Source organism: Pecten maximus, chromosome 4 (assembly GCF_902652985.1).
Source record: "Pecten maximus chromosome 4, xPecMax1.1, whole genome shotgun sequence".
Lineage (NCBI taxonomy): Eukaryota > Metazoa > Mollusca > Bivalvia > Pectinida > Pectinidae > Pecten > Pecten maximus.
In genome coordinates this window covers 46,942,271-46,960,130 of record NC_047018.1, presented here as the reverse complement: position 1 = coordinate 46,960,130, position 17,860 = coordinate 46,942,271, and the positions used below count along the sequence as shown (strand labels likewise).

The following is a 17,860-nucleotide window of genomic DNA, read 5'->3' as shown; positions in this document are numbered from 1 at the left end:
GTGTTGGCGTCCAGCTCTATCAGTACTTGGTGTAATGGCTATATATTGCACAACGCTCTAGAGCTGTAATACATAGGCGTCCAGCGCTGGTCAGTACGGGATGGATTTATACGATAAAGGATGGTCAGTCTAGTAAACAAGTATCAAACGCATGCGCTTTATGTGGTCTGAAGATAAGTGGTTTACGTTGTGTGTACTTGTACTGTGAAGTGAACAGAAGATAAGTCTAACGCGGGCCACTGAGAATAACTTTGGAAATATATTAAATTATTTTGTGATTCGTGAAAGGAATATACTTCATCCGTCCAAAACGTTGGTTCATCTACTTAAAACATATTGGTAAGTATATATATTATACCTATGTCACTATATCTATATGTATGCCAGTGTGTAGCGTGGTGGGTATCCTCCCAACTCATTCACAGTTACGCAAGTACATGGGAAGGCGGATATCGCTTGGCCTTGGGTTTTAAGGTCACGGACACTATCAACACAGGCCTTATGTTTATCTCGTGATCAAATGCGCATAAAGTATGGAAGTAAGAATCACCCCAGGCTAATAGATCTCCCAGTGTTTAAGTAGTAATTAGACGGTCGATCCTATAGTACGATTTCAATAGCAGTATATTGGTGAAATTGGGTTGATGATAAGAACATGTACAGAGGGCTTGAGTGGATTCATTTTAAGATTGTAACAATATTCATCTTAAAATAATGGCAAATTGATTGCATCATTTTGTTATGTTTATATCATGTACGTGAATATTTTTTCTGTTAATAGATTATATTATAGTCACCGCAAAAACAATAAAAACATTGGTAAGAGTAAAATGATAAGAGTAATGACATAAGGGCATTGTTATATCTTAAGGTTGATTCTTTAATCATATCCGTATATATTGAATAAACATACATCATATAACATCATTATATGATATGATCAGGGATCTATTTTAGACAGTGACCTGGCGGGGTCATGCTAGCTAAGATCACCAACTTTTGCGGGCCCAGAAATGGTGATAAGCTTAATCACTTGATAAGAGAAAATCTCATTTCTTCTTTACTTCAAAACCTGAGTGTGTGTATTCCTTAAAATGGACAGGTGGGGTAGGACTGACTCGTGTTATAGTCTCATTTTTTGTCCAGTTAGTTTGACTAGAAATGAATCGATCATTATTTTAAAATTGTTGTTAAACTGTGATTAGCATAATCAGCCTTTTAAACAACTTGGTTCTGTTATACCAGGGATAACAGTTTAATGGTATTATCAATAACATGTTGTTATATATTGTACTTACATTAATATACATACATATAATGTTATATATTACAATGAAATAATAAGCGTAGATCAATACCGCTTTGCAATATACATATATGTGTATATTGCAAAGCGACAAAATCTCATAATTAGTCAGTAATACTTTGTAATATATATCTACCTACAGTACAATACTCTAATGATAAAGTTTCGCGTGGGTCTATTTACAACATATCATAAATAATAAAATACAAAACAGTTTAAACGTAAATCGGATAATGTCAGTTTATTTAAATCCAGGAACACATATACAATTTAATTAATAACCATGTAGCTACTGGTGGCCAATAATCCCTTCGAGGCCGTTGCTTAGCGATAGGATTCGACGACGTCATATGTCGTCAACCCAAATGCCAGTACTGGATGTGAGATCCTAAATATACGCTAATTTTTTTTATTTTTCTACAATTATAAACTAAACTATATATCTAAGTGCAAGTTAAATGTCTTCTCAATCATCTTATTGTGGAAGGAAACTGGAGTCTCCGGGGAAAACCCAGGTGGTCTGACAGCAACAGAAACGCCAATCCTACGTATGTGCGTTATAATCACCATTTATGTTACACAGGTGAAAATAGTCTCTAAGAATGTATTGTCCAACTAATAAGGACAGTCATTTATTGTTACTTAATAATTTTCCCATCGATTTTGATGCCCTACATCTACCTAAAAATAAAACTCGAACTTACTGAGCAATCATTTTAATTAGGCCTAATTATGGAATAATTATAATCTACTTTTAAAGGAGATGGAGTCATAATTTGTGCATTTGGTTGTTCCGAATAATTTGTATATATACTATGAATGACATAAATGCGTAGAATAAGAAAACGAGACATATATTTTTCATTTTCAAGAATAATTGGATATATTTTTGATTGTTAGGATTTGTAATAGATCGGATATCAAATTTAATTATGTTTTATTACTTTAGTCGGGTATTATTTGTGACACAGTATGATTTGGTCGCTTAGTTTAAGCACATGCAATAGGAGAAACAGAAGTGTTTTCTTGGTATAGCAACACCTGATGTACAGTACATGTATATTACAGTGACATTTATTTACTCTACAATGTGAATGATTATCAAAAACTAATTAGAAAAAGCAAACTTAAATACAATTGATACATGCATCTGAAACTAATACACAATATCAGTGAAACTATAAGTTAGTCGAAGTGATCAACTATTCAAAAGGTCGATGGGTATATAACAGAATTTGGAAACTCGTAAAAAAGAACACACTGTTTCTATTTAATGGAAACCAAAACGTAGATTGGTATGTAACAGGATAAAAAAAATGCATATTTTTATTATTTCATGCATATTTTTTTTTCATTTCGGTTTTCCTTTTGGTTAGACTCAACATCTAAATGTAAATGCAATCCATAATTTGAGCTATATAATCTAGATGTAGTTACATTGTATTGTATGATCAAATATCTAGATGTAATTACATTTTATTGCATGACCAAGTATTTATATTTAGTTACATTTTATGGTATGTCCAAATACCTAGATTTAGCAAGATTTTATTGTTTGGACAAACATTTGATGTCTAGATGTAGAAGAACAAAATTTGGGGGCCAAAGATCTAGATCAAGTAACATTTTATTGTTTGGGCAAAATATCTAGATATAGTTACATTTTATTACATGAACCAGACATTTGCATTGAGTAAAATTTTATTGTAGGGACCAGGCATATATATCTAGCAATATTATTGTTTGGGCAAGACTTGTGGTCAGATATCTATACTTAGTAATATTTTGTTATGTGGGGCCAAATTTCTATATTTAGTAACATTTTGTTGTTTGGGACGAGATGTCTATATTTAGTATAATTTTGTTGTTTGGGACCAGATGTGTATATTTAGTAACATTTTGTTGTTTTGGACCAGATGTCTATATTTAGTAACATTTTGTTGTTTTGGACCAGATGTCTATATTTAGTATAATTTTGTTGTTTGGGACCAGATGTCTATATTTAGTATAATTTTGTTGTTTGGGACCAGATGTCTATATTTAGTATCATTTTGTTGTTTGGGACCAGATGTCTATATTTAGTATAATTTTGTTGTTTGGGACCAGATGTCTATATTTAGTATCATTTTGTTGTTTGGATCCAGATTTCTATATTAAACATGTAAGTAACATTTTTTGTTATCTTGGGCCAGATGTCTATATTAAGTAACATTTTGTTTTTTGGATCAAGTTTTCTATAGTTAGTAACATTTCATTGTTTGGGCCAATATAATAACATGTTATTGGGACCAAATGCTGAGACAAAGTAACAACTAAGTTTATGGTGAAAATATCTCTATATAAAGTTTTATATTATTTTATTGAACAAATAACAAGATATAGTAATACTTTAACGTCGCAATCAAATATCTTGAGACATTTACATTTCATTGTTTTCAACGAATACCTCGGTGTAGCTGCACTCCGTCTTTTGAACCAAATGACCTAATACCCAGATTAAAATATTGCCATTATAACCCATAAGACTTACATTTAAATAAGTCCTGCTCACGATCACAATGCTAATATCATTCAAATGTTTCACAAACCCATGCCCAGAGCTATGAACTATTATTATAACAAATCTAGTGTATACGATACTGTTAACACCTGTACGCGATCAATACTCGCCTTGTGAAAACTAACACCGACGGAAGGTACTATGTTGTACAAAGATCTTAATACGGTAGATTAACAAAAACTCAAAACTTACCAGAATACACAACACGTTACTTTTCTGTACATTTCGGCGTTACTTTCATTACTGGTAGTCACAAAAAACTTAAACAATCTTTATTTGGACATAGATTTTATCAATAGAAATTTTGCACGTTTCTGACGTCCGAACGAAGGAATGCCATTTATGATGTTATTTCCTAACACAGAACTTGGCATGCACAAGTAAAAAATGTATTTCATATGAACGAAAGCAAACTTGGTGTTGATAGTGTTTAATAAATGATATAGAAGGGATGTTATGATATTTTATATTGATATCCGACAAATATCACACCAAACGATATAATATACCCGATTGGTAACCAGAGTACATCAATATTACTATTGATGTCAAAATGGATGAATCCAAATTGCTGTTGACGCTAATGTGTGCTATGTAACACGTATGCCGTTAATAAGAAGGTAATGTTGGTATTGGCTCTGAGAAAATGTACAAACATCTGTTCATGGTTTATTTAAAACCGGTAACCATGGAAACCCTATGATAAAAGTACTAAAAACGTTTTGGGAAATGTTTATAAAACATGTAATGTTGAAAAACATATTTTGTATCACGGTCAAATCGCTCAATGTCTTCTTTTGATTGTTGATTGTCTTTAATGGTGTCTACTATGTACGCCCGCCTCTTGGAGAATCATCTACAAAACGTAAGGTTTTAAGTCAATGTTATCTTTTAAGATAAACACCAGATATTCACTTTTTAGGAGTGGGCGTTTGAACATTCACACGCTTAATCCTACGGAGTATGTGTTTAAACATATTTAAGTTTGAAGAAGTAGGCATGTATTTGATTGACTGATATTTGAACTTTGGCATTCCGATTACTCGATTATGGCGAAGGGATGTTTGTCCATGACCACAACAGGTGAGGTATGGTCGAACTAGGAGTGTTCAAACCGCGGCAGATGTTAAGAGAATTCTATTTTAGTAATGCAGACCATTCGAACCAGCTACACCACATGTAGTTATATTAAGGCTGTTTATTCCATGTCTAACTTATAAACAAGATACATTACAATGTTTCTTAACTACAAAAAGTTCAACTTTATAGAATTCTGTTTGTTAAAGGATTATACAAACGCTACCAAACTCATTTAAGCGAAACTAAACTCCCTTTTCAGCACAGAAACGTTTCAGAGGGGCTGTTGAATTAGATTAATTCGAATAACGGAGGAAAGTATGAATTTCGTGCCTTAGATTGTGTGAAATATCATTTTTCATCAATTAATAGATATGACTGGCTACAATCTTGGGGTTTAGGTGTTGTTATTAGTATCAAGTAAATTTTAACATTTGGAACTTCTTCCGTTGTTTTTGATATAATAATTTCCCATCAGATTAAACTTTTACGTGTTATATATATGGGATATGAGTTTCGTCCTTTTAAAATATTGTAGTAAAAGTGTCAACTTTAAAATATGTGAGGCATGCGTATTGATTAATACGGAGAGGAATGCGTGTTATCATCTGAACTTTAAATTTCTTGTTTGAGTAATCCCTGTTTAACTCCATAGAAAACAATAAAAGGGACATTCCTTCGTTTGAATGTAGTGTAGGTCGCCGAAATGGAACTTAGTGGTAAAAGTTATAAACTTCAAATTAATATGACAGTTTTACTCTCAAGGGAAACAAAAGTGCTTCAAGTACATTGTATAATATCATAAAAATTCTCAATTCGACCCGAAGTATCACTAATTACCACAAAGGCAGACGGTATTTGTGTACGAAACGTCATTTTTCTGTACATTTCGGCGTTAGTTATGTACATTACTTGTAGGCACAAAAACTCATATAATCCGCACTCGGGCACAGATTTTATCAAAAGAAATTTTGCACGTGTCTGATGTCCGAACGAAGGAATGCCCCTTTATATCCAATAAATCTCCCATATAGCAAAATGATTTTCGGTAAAATTATGGATAACACCAATTGTCATTCAGTAGACATTATTCACTGACATTTTTGTTAATGGCACACAAGGTATAATAATCAACTTTCAACGCAATGTGTTTGTTTGCTGGCTGTATCGCCCCTTTTACAGCCAGGGTAGTTTTGATGCGGGTCCCACTGTAGTAGTTTGTGACTACCCCACTGATCAACATACGGGAGGCCCGTCGCATGCCATCCAGGTCAATTAAGGTAAAGTGTCTTGCCCAAGAACACACCACGACAACACAGACTGTCCCGTTTCTCAACTTCCCGAGAAACACAACCGACACAGGTAGGATGCGTCGAACCACGCACCTCGGTTTCGTGGCCGGCGCTCTAACCGACTGAGCTATCACGGCCACTTTCAACATAAATTGAAAGTAAATAACTGTAGTAAATGATTAAACTTCATCAGAGGGCTGTTTCGTCTATCAAGGACTCGTCAGTGATGGTACACTGTATGCTCAGGAGTAGAAACTTAAAATGTATCCGAAGAAGTGTCAGATTTTGGATATTCTGATTTTTATACGTACAGTACATGTATAAATGTTTTTTTTAATATCTATATAGGCCTATTTACGATTATTTTATCTGAAGCTTGTTATTTAACCACGCAATATGAACTAAAGCTACATGTATCATCGATGACGGTGGGGACAATGGAAAACCGAGATAATTTCAACATAGACATAACCTCATTTCTAACTAGAACAACATCGACAAACAGCAGGCCACCGGAAATATGAGGGGCCGAATTCTACAGTATTGTCTATCGCTGATTATATTATGATATATAGCTGATACAACTATTACCAGTGTTAAACCCAACATTTTTCTTCTGATTTAATAACACATGAAATAAAGTCACGCCCCTTTTGCATGGCGTTGTGTTTCGGAGACATTGATACATTTTGTGTATATTGTTATGCGAATACTTGATTTAGGAACAATCGTAAATATGTTTTTGAAACAATTACCGATACAATCTATCAAATATACAATAAATGATTCAAGTAAATCAAATAGATCAATTTGGCAATGTTGAATGATTTGTGTACAGAATATATAGTCATGATCATGTTGAGCGTTTTCCATGCTATATTCCGCTCGGATGTTTGGACAAGGAAAAGCGACCGTAAAATATTCTGTATAAACATCAGTTATCTGACCGAATTGTCGATAGCATATCTTAAGCACATATTGTAAATTTCTGTCCTTATATGAACTTCCAAATATTTATCTAGTTGTCAACAGACGGCCGCATGTTCAGCTCCTCGGCAGTGCCTGCGGTCGACACCTGGGATTGAACTCAAACGAACTTTCAATGAAAAACGCCGACATGTGTTCTAAAGTCATACCGATTATTGTTTGTTTGATATGGACTAGAATTCGCTTTAATCGCTGGCAATTGTCCAATGTTTTCAGCAGGTGAAGGGACTATTGTAATAATACAGGTAAACATGTTTATTAGTTTTGTAAACTAAACTAAACAAAAATGCTATCGCTACGAAGAAGGTATTTACGAGTACACGGATACATATTTCTGCGGTTTTCAAGTAACCAATGATTTTCAACCGAGCGGCAAGAAATCTTTGAATAAATTACTTAATACATACCTTCGAGCTCGATCCAAACAGAAGAAGAAGAAGAAGAAGAAGAAGAAGAAGAAGAAAGAAGGAGAAGAAGGAGAAGAAGAAAGAAGGAGAAGAAGGAGAAGAAGAAACACTCTCAGTCGCCAGTCGCTGTACCTATCTCCTTTCTATCTTTGTTGTATCCATATGACGTCATCATTGACAATAAGGCAATGCCATTTACAATAAGCTGTGCATCGCGATTTTATTGTATTCGGTTGTTAGTTACGTCAGTTTTTATTGCTGAAAAAAGCTTATATTAAATGAGTATTGTTTTTGAAAGCCATACTGCATAGTTCCAGAACAATCAGCGCCTATTCTAACCACTTTCTTTTGTTCTGGAAAAAAGATCTACAGCTTTAAATGCAGTGTATGAAATAAACTGTTCCGATTGGTCAAAACCAAAGGTTATGTCATAATGATTGGAGATTCTTATGTCATCGTATTTTCATATAAGCAGTAATGCTATATTTTTTCAAGTTGATTATTTCTGATATTTCACTGGCAAAAATACCATAAAAACACAGTCCGTTGCACACAGTCCCTTTCAGGGCCATGCAATAATGATTATCCTTAAAAGCGATTATGCCGTATTGTGTTATATACTGTGGCAGCAAGCGATTCATTATAAACACATTTCCATTGTGAAAGGTGGGAACCAGCCCGTGTTCTGTATGACCTTTCTATATATGTTTGCTTGTTTGTTTCGGAGAGTTATAGCTGATTACATGTTAATCAAATCCCTGGCCAGTGTTATATATACAAAAGCAGATTAGTTAATCTTTAATTAACACCGATTGTGGTATCTGCTTTCGTCGTTATAGTGTTAATCCATGCCCGTAATCATTAACAAAACCGGTTATGTAAAGTACAAACACACTTTCGTATTTGACAGAATCAGCTCTCGATGTTTGTGCATAAACTGGTCGATTTAATATTCGGCCAAGGTCGACTCCTCTGATCCGGAGATAGGTAATTTATCGATCGTGTTATATTTGTCCCCGCGTGCGTAGGCTCGTTCAATTACAATGATGAATTTAATAAACTTCTATTATATAAGATACAAAACTCGGTCGAGGATATAGGACATGTGCCAAAAGATTATATCAGGGATTATCAAAAAGCATGTTCTAGAACTTAAACTTTATATAATGCTATACTTAGCCATATATAAATACGTCACTATATAATTTACCTTCATCTTTTTAACTGTACATATTTCAGGAATATGATGTCGTCGCGCATTTGATACATTTGTGAATTAATTACGTTTTTTGATAACATTCTTTTTCATATCAATGTCCAATATGATTTTTAGAACTTCATCATCTTCAATAAAATTGTACATTTTGTGTATATTTGCACCATAAATGAATGACTTACCTCCACACAGCGTCATTTTCATATTGAATGTATAACTTTAATATAAGCACCATAGATGAATGCATGATTTTCGACCTTTTCCGATGCCTATATATAGAAAAGCACTTAGAAACATACATAAAAACATACATAGATTGAAATAATTTCCAGTCGGATGTATATTAGGAAAAAAATTAACTTTTTTTAAAGTTTCAAATGTACCATTTAAGATTAGTAACCGATTTTCACATCTATTCATAGATTTGAATACTTTCTGGTACAGTACATTACAGACGCCGTTTCACGACTTTCAAATGGTATTCTCTAGTTATTGAAAACACAATATCATTTTAATGTAGTGACTATTATGTTGAGAAGTTACTTAGGAAGAAATTTGTGTTTTAATTTCGTCAAGTTTAACATGCTTCATTAATTGTTCTTACTATAATAACCACATATACAATGTACATGAATAAGACATGTAAAAAATAACAAAAGATTTAGATAGTTTATATATACATACATATACATGTACCATTGCTATGTTGTGTGTATTCAAATCATGGTTAGACTAGATTGAAAATCCATTCAAATTATTGCCAGAGACGAAAATCTTGTAGAAGAAGTCTTAAGATTTTACAATTCGTTGTTGACATCATTTATTAGTCTTCGACTACTGTCGATTATATTACTTGGTGTTGTTCTTTGGACTGTTCACTGTCTTATTGGCTTTGTTTTAGTCCATCTATTCCAAAGATTAATGTAACACATGCTATCCTTGCCAAATGTCTGAGTGTTGTCCGAGTTGAATAATCAGCATATTACAAGCATATCAATTCGGACAGGAAGTGACGTCACGGCACTGCCAACAGCAGAAAGTCGGTTGTACACGGCCGCTTTCCCGTTACCGGAAGTAAAGATATTAACTGTTACGTAATAGATGATCAATTGACAAAGATACCAAAGTCACTTCCCCACCAAATATTGCTCATTGATTCTGAAACAGGAAGTCAAGCTCAATCAATGACTGATGCTATGGGGACAGGGTTGATTGACGCTATTAAAACTCGTCATCAATGGATTTGGGTCCATTAACAGAGTAACGGCGTAATTAATGTCGCGTCTTGATGTATTTTAGTAGTACGCCATGTCTACATTAAAAGGGGATTACCTACTAGTACTTGTCCAGACTAATTTCATATGACGGATGACACCCGATGAACCAGACAGGAAGCCTTGAAACAGTTGGGAAAGAATACAAGCAAAGAAAAAACAAAAAAACAATTATTTGCTAAAAATTTAATAAAAAAAATTAAGAAAAGGGATGTGATTGATAAAACTGAGGAGATCCGAATGCTTAAACATGATTGTTGGGAATTGTTCTGGTATTGTATGCACGGAGGCGATGATGTTTGGTTATGGTCGGAAATCGATTGAATCAGAGAGAAACCTGTTTATGAGAGAGACTTCATTTGACCAAGAGCAAGCAGGTTAATAGTTGTCCGCTCGTGTTCACACTTACCAAACCATATCTCTCATAAATAAATTCTCAGCATAACTACGACAGCTTCAACATACCTATCTGTATCAATCTTTACAATGCTTACTTATAAATAATGCTGTTGGTAGCACTCTTAGCGTTTTGGGAAGGTTAAATAAACATTCGCGTCTTAACTAGCCGTTTCCACAGGGACATGAAAATTTTTTACTGTCTACATGTAGTTGGACCTTCCCCAGTGTTTTCACATTTTCAGACGTTTTGGGGGGCTAGATTAAAATTCGGTAAAAATGTCACCCCTGCGATCATAATGATATATAATGAACACAGGGGTGTCGTTTTTACCGAATTTCAATCTAGCCCCCCCCCCCCCCCCCTCCAAAATAAAAAAAAACGTCTGAGAATGTGCTATACACACTAGGAGAGGTTCATATACATTACATGTACACTGAAACATATTCTCAAGTCCCTGTGGCCGTTTATGTTCCGTGACCCTGGCCATAAGGTCACGTCTTCAACACCTACGCCGTGTAAGTACACGAGATGAAACCATGTTTATTGGCATGTGTTTACAATGATAGCCGCTGGTGGTAATTGCTAGCTGTTAATCAACGCTGTTTACGCGTGGACGGACGTCTGGGATAATTTTACAATGGTCAGTATGTATACTGGCATTGTTTAGGGTGCATTCGTGTACTGAAGTTAGTCACCTGCAATACAGACACAGGTTATTATAATAAGTAGTTACACATAATCACGTTTCTAATGCAAAAAGCATTGTCAACTTCATAATGAGCTTTCGTGGCCTATACTTATATATTATATACAAAAAATGTATATGTGTATTCTTATAGAATAAAAACAGTATTTCTACAACACCAGGGTATAATCCAAGCACGTGTTCTTGTTGACAGGCGGCTTGTTAGCGGTATGAGAGAAAATGATAGACGATTCTGTATAGTAACCCGTTATGATTTGATAGTCTAGGCAGACCACTGTCCGGTCACCGTGCTGGAAACTAACAAGCAAAAGGTGTTGGAAACCGGAAACCAGGCATCACTAGGCAGAACTACGCCATATCTTCGATAATATGTCTTTAATTTTAATTCCGTTTTCGGTTCAGTCGAAATTTTATATAAATGTTGCTTTTTTTTTTTTTTTTTTTTTTAATTTCCTGACTTGTTCAGTTGAAATCTTACAAAAAACATAAATATAGCCTTATATAAACCTTTATATGGAATCTAATATGCATAATTCTCTCAACTTATGACTGTGTGTTTTGCCCCAAACGACACCAATTACCGAGTTTGGAAAAGCCGTTCCCACGTTTAGAGTTGAATTTTTTATAAGCATTGAGCTAATGTACAGCAGAGAAAGCACAGTGGGATTTGAACCAACAAAACATCAATTTCAAATTACCTCTGCTCTAATGCTCCTTGGTGGAAAGACATTATTTTTCTGGTTTATTTCGTCATCTTTAGCTTTAGAACCACCAAAACAATACGGCACTCATACAGTAGATTGGCCACCAGACCCTCATTTGTTTGTTTGTTTTTTTTTTTGTTTTTGTTTTTTGTAAGAATTGCCAAGCTAAATTCTAATAATAGATTATCTGCCACAAGCTTGAAACTCAGACATATTCTAGGGACCAAAATCATAAAGCTCAATTTCAATTATAATTTCAATATTCTAGAGATAGGGGGAGCCAACTGTCTACTCATACAGTTATATTCTCAAATTCATCATCTGTTTTACAGTTTAAATACTAGTGGTACAGAAAAGTCTATATTAAGTGTGTAAGCTCGTTTACACTATATGTATTTAGGCATCATAGAAATATAGCTTTCAGGGTAACTACCCATGATTGTATTTTCGGGAACGAAAAGGCGAATAGGACTGCAATATCGCTCATGAAAAGTCTATTACTAATACCGTTCATTTTGAAATATTTGGCCAATATGGAACAAACAAACTGTCATACAAGTAATGTATTTATGCTATCCTAATTAGGACCATTGATTTTTCATTTTCTTTCACGGTAAAAAAGATAAAAATATGCTTCCCAGTGCAGCAGTCCTTATCGTTACCTAAACACCATACATTTATCAAAATGATGTTACTCTTGATAACAAGTCTGCGCCATTTTTGTTTTGGTCCTCAACAAGATCTTACCGTTTTATATTATTATCAGTTAAGTTTGTTTGTTTTTGTTGTTGTTGTTGTTGTTGTTGTTTTATAGAAGTGTAACATGGTATAAAATGTGTAATTATTTATGAAACACAATGTAATCAAACATATGCTGTAAAACAAAGACATATTCCACTAGTGCTTCATTTCCATCCAAAACAAATAAAATACAGATTTCAATGCGCCGAATGGAAAGTTATTTTCTGATTGGTCGATGTAAAAATATTCTAGCATTGATGATGCAAGTTTTTCAATTTCGATATTTCATTGGATCATGTTTTAAAGTGATAGCATTACACCGTAAAACAATTTGTATAAATGATACATCGCACTTTCTGTTTCATATAAGATTGATGTAACAAATATAAAAATTCTTGAATTTAGCACGATACGAACGCTACAAGCTGAATCATTCGCCTATGAAATTGAAAAAAGAACATTTGAAGTCTTTTTTTCGTCAAATGTTCCTTAAAAGACTCTTTGTGAACATTGGGACATGGATATATTTTATTCCTGAACTAAAACGTGCTCAATCGTAGACATGGATGGGGTCACAAAATGCACTAAAAATATCATTGACGCAATTGCATAATAACATCATGACGTCAGAACAAGCTGTATTATATATTTTGAAGTTTTCTTACTATAGACTGTTGGAATATTTACTCCCCATGAATGCGAAATGCATACCATAATTTAATTTAAACATCAAATCATGTCAAAAGAAGGAAGAAAGAAAGAAAGAAAGAAAGAAAGAAAGAAAGAAAGAAAAGAAAGAAAGAAAAAAAATCTTAAACCGCTTTCTAAATAACATCTAAATTAGCCTTCTTCAGTAATATATTTGCACTGGTTGAAAATAATATCTTATTGTAAATACACCTTTCTTCTTGAACCTAGGTATTCACTTTGTCTGAACTAATGCGTAGATAATGCCACAACCTAATTCGTCTGCCTTCTTTAACACGGTGTAAACCAAGCAGCAATCCCTCTACAGTTACTCCAGACGTATCATATGTACCAACTAGGTCAAACTGGTCTTGGCCTATTAACCTGTAGCCCAGTCACTGACGTCACAGGATTCAGACGGCTCTGTCCATTAGTCACTCACAACCTGCGGCTTGGTAACTACTCGTTCTCTGTGTTGCTACGCGAGACTGATACCCTCCTCAGTTACCTCCCCTTGCGTCAGTACTCATTGTGCGTCTTAATTGCCTATCTTAGGTCTCACACAGCTAATTATTTTACTTTATGTTATTACCAGTGAGTCCAGCTCCACAATCGCTCATTTGAAGTTTAAATGAAGTAAAACTTATATCAAATTAAAGTTGAACGTTTTCGCTTTCTGAAAAATGATGTTATTGCGGAATATTGGATAGGTTTAATGGCAAATAAGTGCAAACAAGTACTCGAAAACAGTAACCCTGGGAGTGGTCATTGGACGGGTGAATCCCCGCCTGGGGAATTCCCGCCTCTTTGCACCTGTAACTTATGTCATTCCCTTTTCAGTACTGTAGTGTATATATATATTTCAAAATTTCAGATCTTTTTAATTTTTCTCGAATAAAGGAAATACCTATTTCATGTGTTAATTTTATCAAGGAAATACAAACTTCAGAAGCACATTTACTTTAAGAAATTGGTTCCAAACAACTGATTGGCCGCATTAGTTGTGTGTGAACTGTTGTGATATCTTGGAGACGGTCACCTTCGCGTTAAAAGCGCTAACGTTATTCCCTTAATAACATTCTTCACTCTTTGTCTGAAGGCATTTTAAAAAGTGAAACTTGGACCGTCTCCTTTCTTTTATCAGCTAAAGCTCATATGTACTTTTGATGCTGAAAACAACCGCTTCGTGTATATTGAGGGGGTCCGCGGTGGCCGAGTGGTTAAGATGTCGCTACACTTTATCACTAACCCTCCACCTCTGGGTTACGAGTTCAAAACCTATTTGAGGCAGTTGCCAGGTACTGACCGTAGGCCGCTGCTTTTTCTCCGGGAACTCCGGCTTTCCTCCACCTCCAAAACCTGGCACGTCCTTAAATGACCATGTATGTTAATAGGACGTGAAACAAAAACAAACCAAATCGTGTACATTGGGTTTTCCATTTATTATGAAATTAGTTGCGTCATCAGATATAAAAATCAACGAATGAAAAAACATAAACTACTATCCGCGCTTTGTGACCGTAGCGCAGCCCTGGCGGAGACTACATAACTAAGGGAGGGAATCAGTCTATAGCGTATAGCATGCGCAAAAGAGTCTAGTCGAACGAGACTACTGAATCCAATAGACTGGATTACCTGCCTTAGTATCATTTCTCTCCACTAGGCTGCGCTCGTGAATAATCTGCAACTGTCGATCCGTTAATGAAAGTTACTGAAGTCGAGGCCAGGTGGTTCGAATGCCCGAATTAAGAAATTACCTTTGTCTTAAATATTACTAGCACTTGCAAAACTATCTGTCTAATTCAATCAACAGAAACACAATGAATGCTTAAACGTTTATAAAAACAGTGGTACTTGCTATTGTTTGGTGCGTGATATGATTTGGAAACCATCAAACATGAATTACAAGAAAAACCTTCTTTCTACATTCAAAACAACAATGTATTCATCATGCGTATAACAATACAATGACACATTAAGATACTAGCTATTAATATGAGCAGTTTAAATAGACTATCCATCGGTAAGAATTTTACCCGTTACACCCATTGCATTAAAACATTAAACATATGTCTTCTTCCTAATATATCTCTTGACATTTTGGTCTTTGGTTGAGCGTTCGCCCCTATGGGTAATGCTTTGGGTTCAATCCCCTGTCCGATACATACAAGAGTCTATCAAATTCGTACTTATTAATCATGCTTAACACTCGACAATTTTGGAGTGGGACGAGTTCGCCCAGTGTCGGTATAATGTGACCGAGAGAGATGTCATTCTGACTGTCTTCCACAGTTTGCTTCAGTGAGATAGCACTATAAAGTTGACCCCTGTTTGGCGCTTTCAGCACGCAGCTAACACACAGAGGATGCCATTCTTAGGACGTTAAACAATACTAAACATAAGCGAATACGGTAGTTATCGCCAAATGTAAATCTTCTACATGTAAGTGTGATGTCGAGGAGGTTGGCCGATAAAAGATATGGCAGTTCCTAGAAATAATTGTATCATTATTTGAGAATTGTAATTTTAATTTGATTAATTGTAACAAATAATAATTAGGTCAATTAGGTCATTAAAAAATTGTGACATCAGATTATCAAAAACTGTAAAATTTACAACATTCTCGAAATAAGTTATATTAACTTGTAGTAATCACTCTTGTTGGTCTGGATGGTAGCGCGCGAGTCTTACTGGGGAAGGAACCGGAGTACCCGGGGAAAATAAACGTGGTCGGCTAGGTGAGACCATTAGTATAACATAAACCTGTCTATAGAGGTCATTAGTATAACATAAACCTGTCTATAGAGACCATTTGTAAAAACATAAACCTGTCTATAGAGACCATTTGTATAACATAAACATGTCTATAGAGACCATTAGTATAACATAAACATGTCTATAAATGTCATTAGTATATCATAAACCTGTCTATAGAGACCATTTGTATAACATAAACCTGGTTATAGAGACCATTAGTATAACATAAACTTGGCTATAGAGACCATTTGTATAACAGAAACCTGTCTATAGAGACCATTAGTATAACATAAATCTGTCTATAGAGACCATTTGTATAACATAAACATGTCTATAGAGGCCATTGGTATAACATAAACCTGTCTATAGAGACCATTAGTATAACATAAACAAGTCTATAGAGACAATTTATATAACATAAACCTGTCTATAGAGACCATTAGTATAACATAAACCTGTCTATAGAGACCATTTGTATAACATAAACCTGTCTATAGAGACCATTAGTATAACATAAACCTGTCTATAGAGACCATTTGTATAACATAAACCTGTCTATAGAGACCATTTGTATAACATAAACCTGTCTATAGAGACCATTAGTATAACATAAACCTGTCTATAGAGACCATTTGTATAACATAAACCTGTCTATAGAGACCATTTGTATAACATAAACCTGTCTATAGAGACCATTTGTATAACATAAACCTGTCTATAGAGACCATTTGTATAACATAAACCTGTCTATAGAGACCATTTGTATAACATAAACCTGTCTATAGAGACCATTTGTATAACATAAACCTGTCTATAGAGACCATTAGTATAACATAAACCTAACTATAGAGACCATTTGTAAAAACATAAACTTGTCTATAGAGACCATTTGTATAACATAAACCTGTCCATAGAGACCATTTGTATAACATCAACCTGTCTATAGAGACCATTAGTAAAACATAAACCTGTCTATAGACACCATTAGTATAACATAAACCTGTCTATAGAGACAATTAGTATAACATAAACCTGTCTATAGATACCATTTGTATAACATAAACCTGCCTATAGAGACCATTAGTATAACATTAACCTGTCTATAGAGACCATTAGTATAACATAAACCTGTCTATAGAGACCATTAGTATAACATAAACCTGTCTATAAAGACCATTTGTATAACATAAATCTGTCTATAGAGACCATTTGTATAACATAAACCTGTCTATAGAGACCATTTGTATAACATAAACCTGTTTATAGAGACCATTAGTAGAATATTAAAATGTGTATATAGACCATTTGTTTAACATAAACCTGTTTATAGAGATCATTTGTATAACATAAACCTGTCTATAGAGACAATCAGTATAACATAAACCTGTCTATAGAGACCATTTGTATAGCATAAACCTGTCTATAGAGACAATTAGTATAACATAAACCTGTCTATAGAGACCATTAGTATAACATAAGCCTGTCTATAGAGACCATTTGTATAACATAAACCTGTCTATAGAGGCCATTTGTATAACATAAACCTGTCTATAGAGACAATCAGTATAACATAAACCTGTCTATAGAGACCATTTGTATAACATAAACCTGTCTATAGAGACAATTAGTATAACATAAACCTGTCTATAGAGACCATTAGTATAACATAAACCTGTCTATAGAGACCATTTGTATAACATAAACCTGTCTATAGAGACCATTTGTATAACGTAAACCTGTCTAAAG

At 34.3% G+C, this 17,860-nt stretch overlaps 1 protein-coding gene across 1 annotated transcript in view; it reads left to right on the top strand.

Annotated features, from left to right (window-relative positions):
* Positions 1-17,860, top strand: part of LOC117326583 — a 102,131-nt gene continuing 84,271 nt past the window's right edge. Inside the window, exon 1 of the mRNA XM_033883341.1 lies at positions 1-339. The gene's annotated coding sequence lies outside the window, so the exon portion shown is untranslated. The remainder of the gene's footprint in view (positions 340-17,860) is intronic.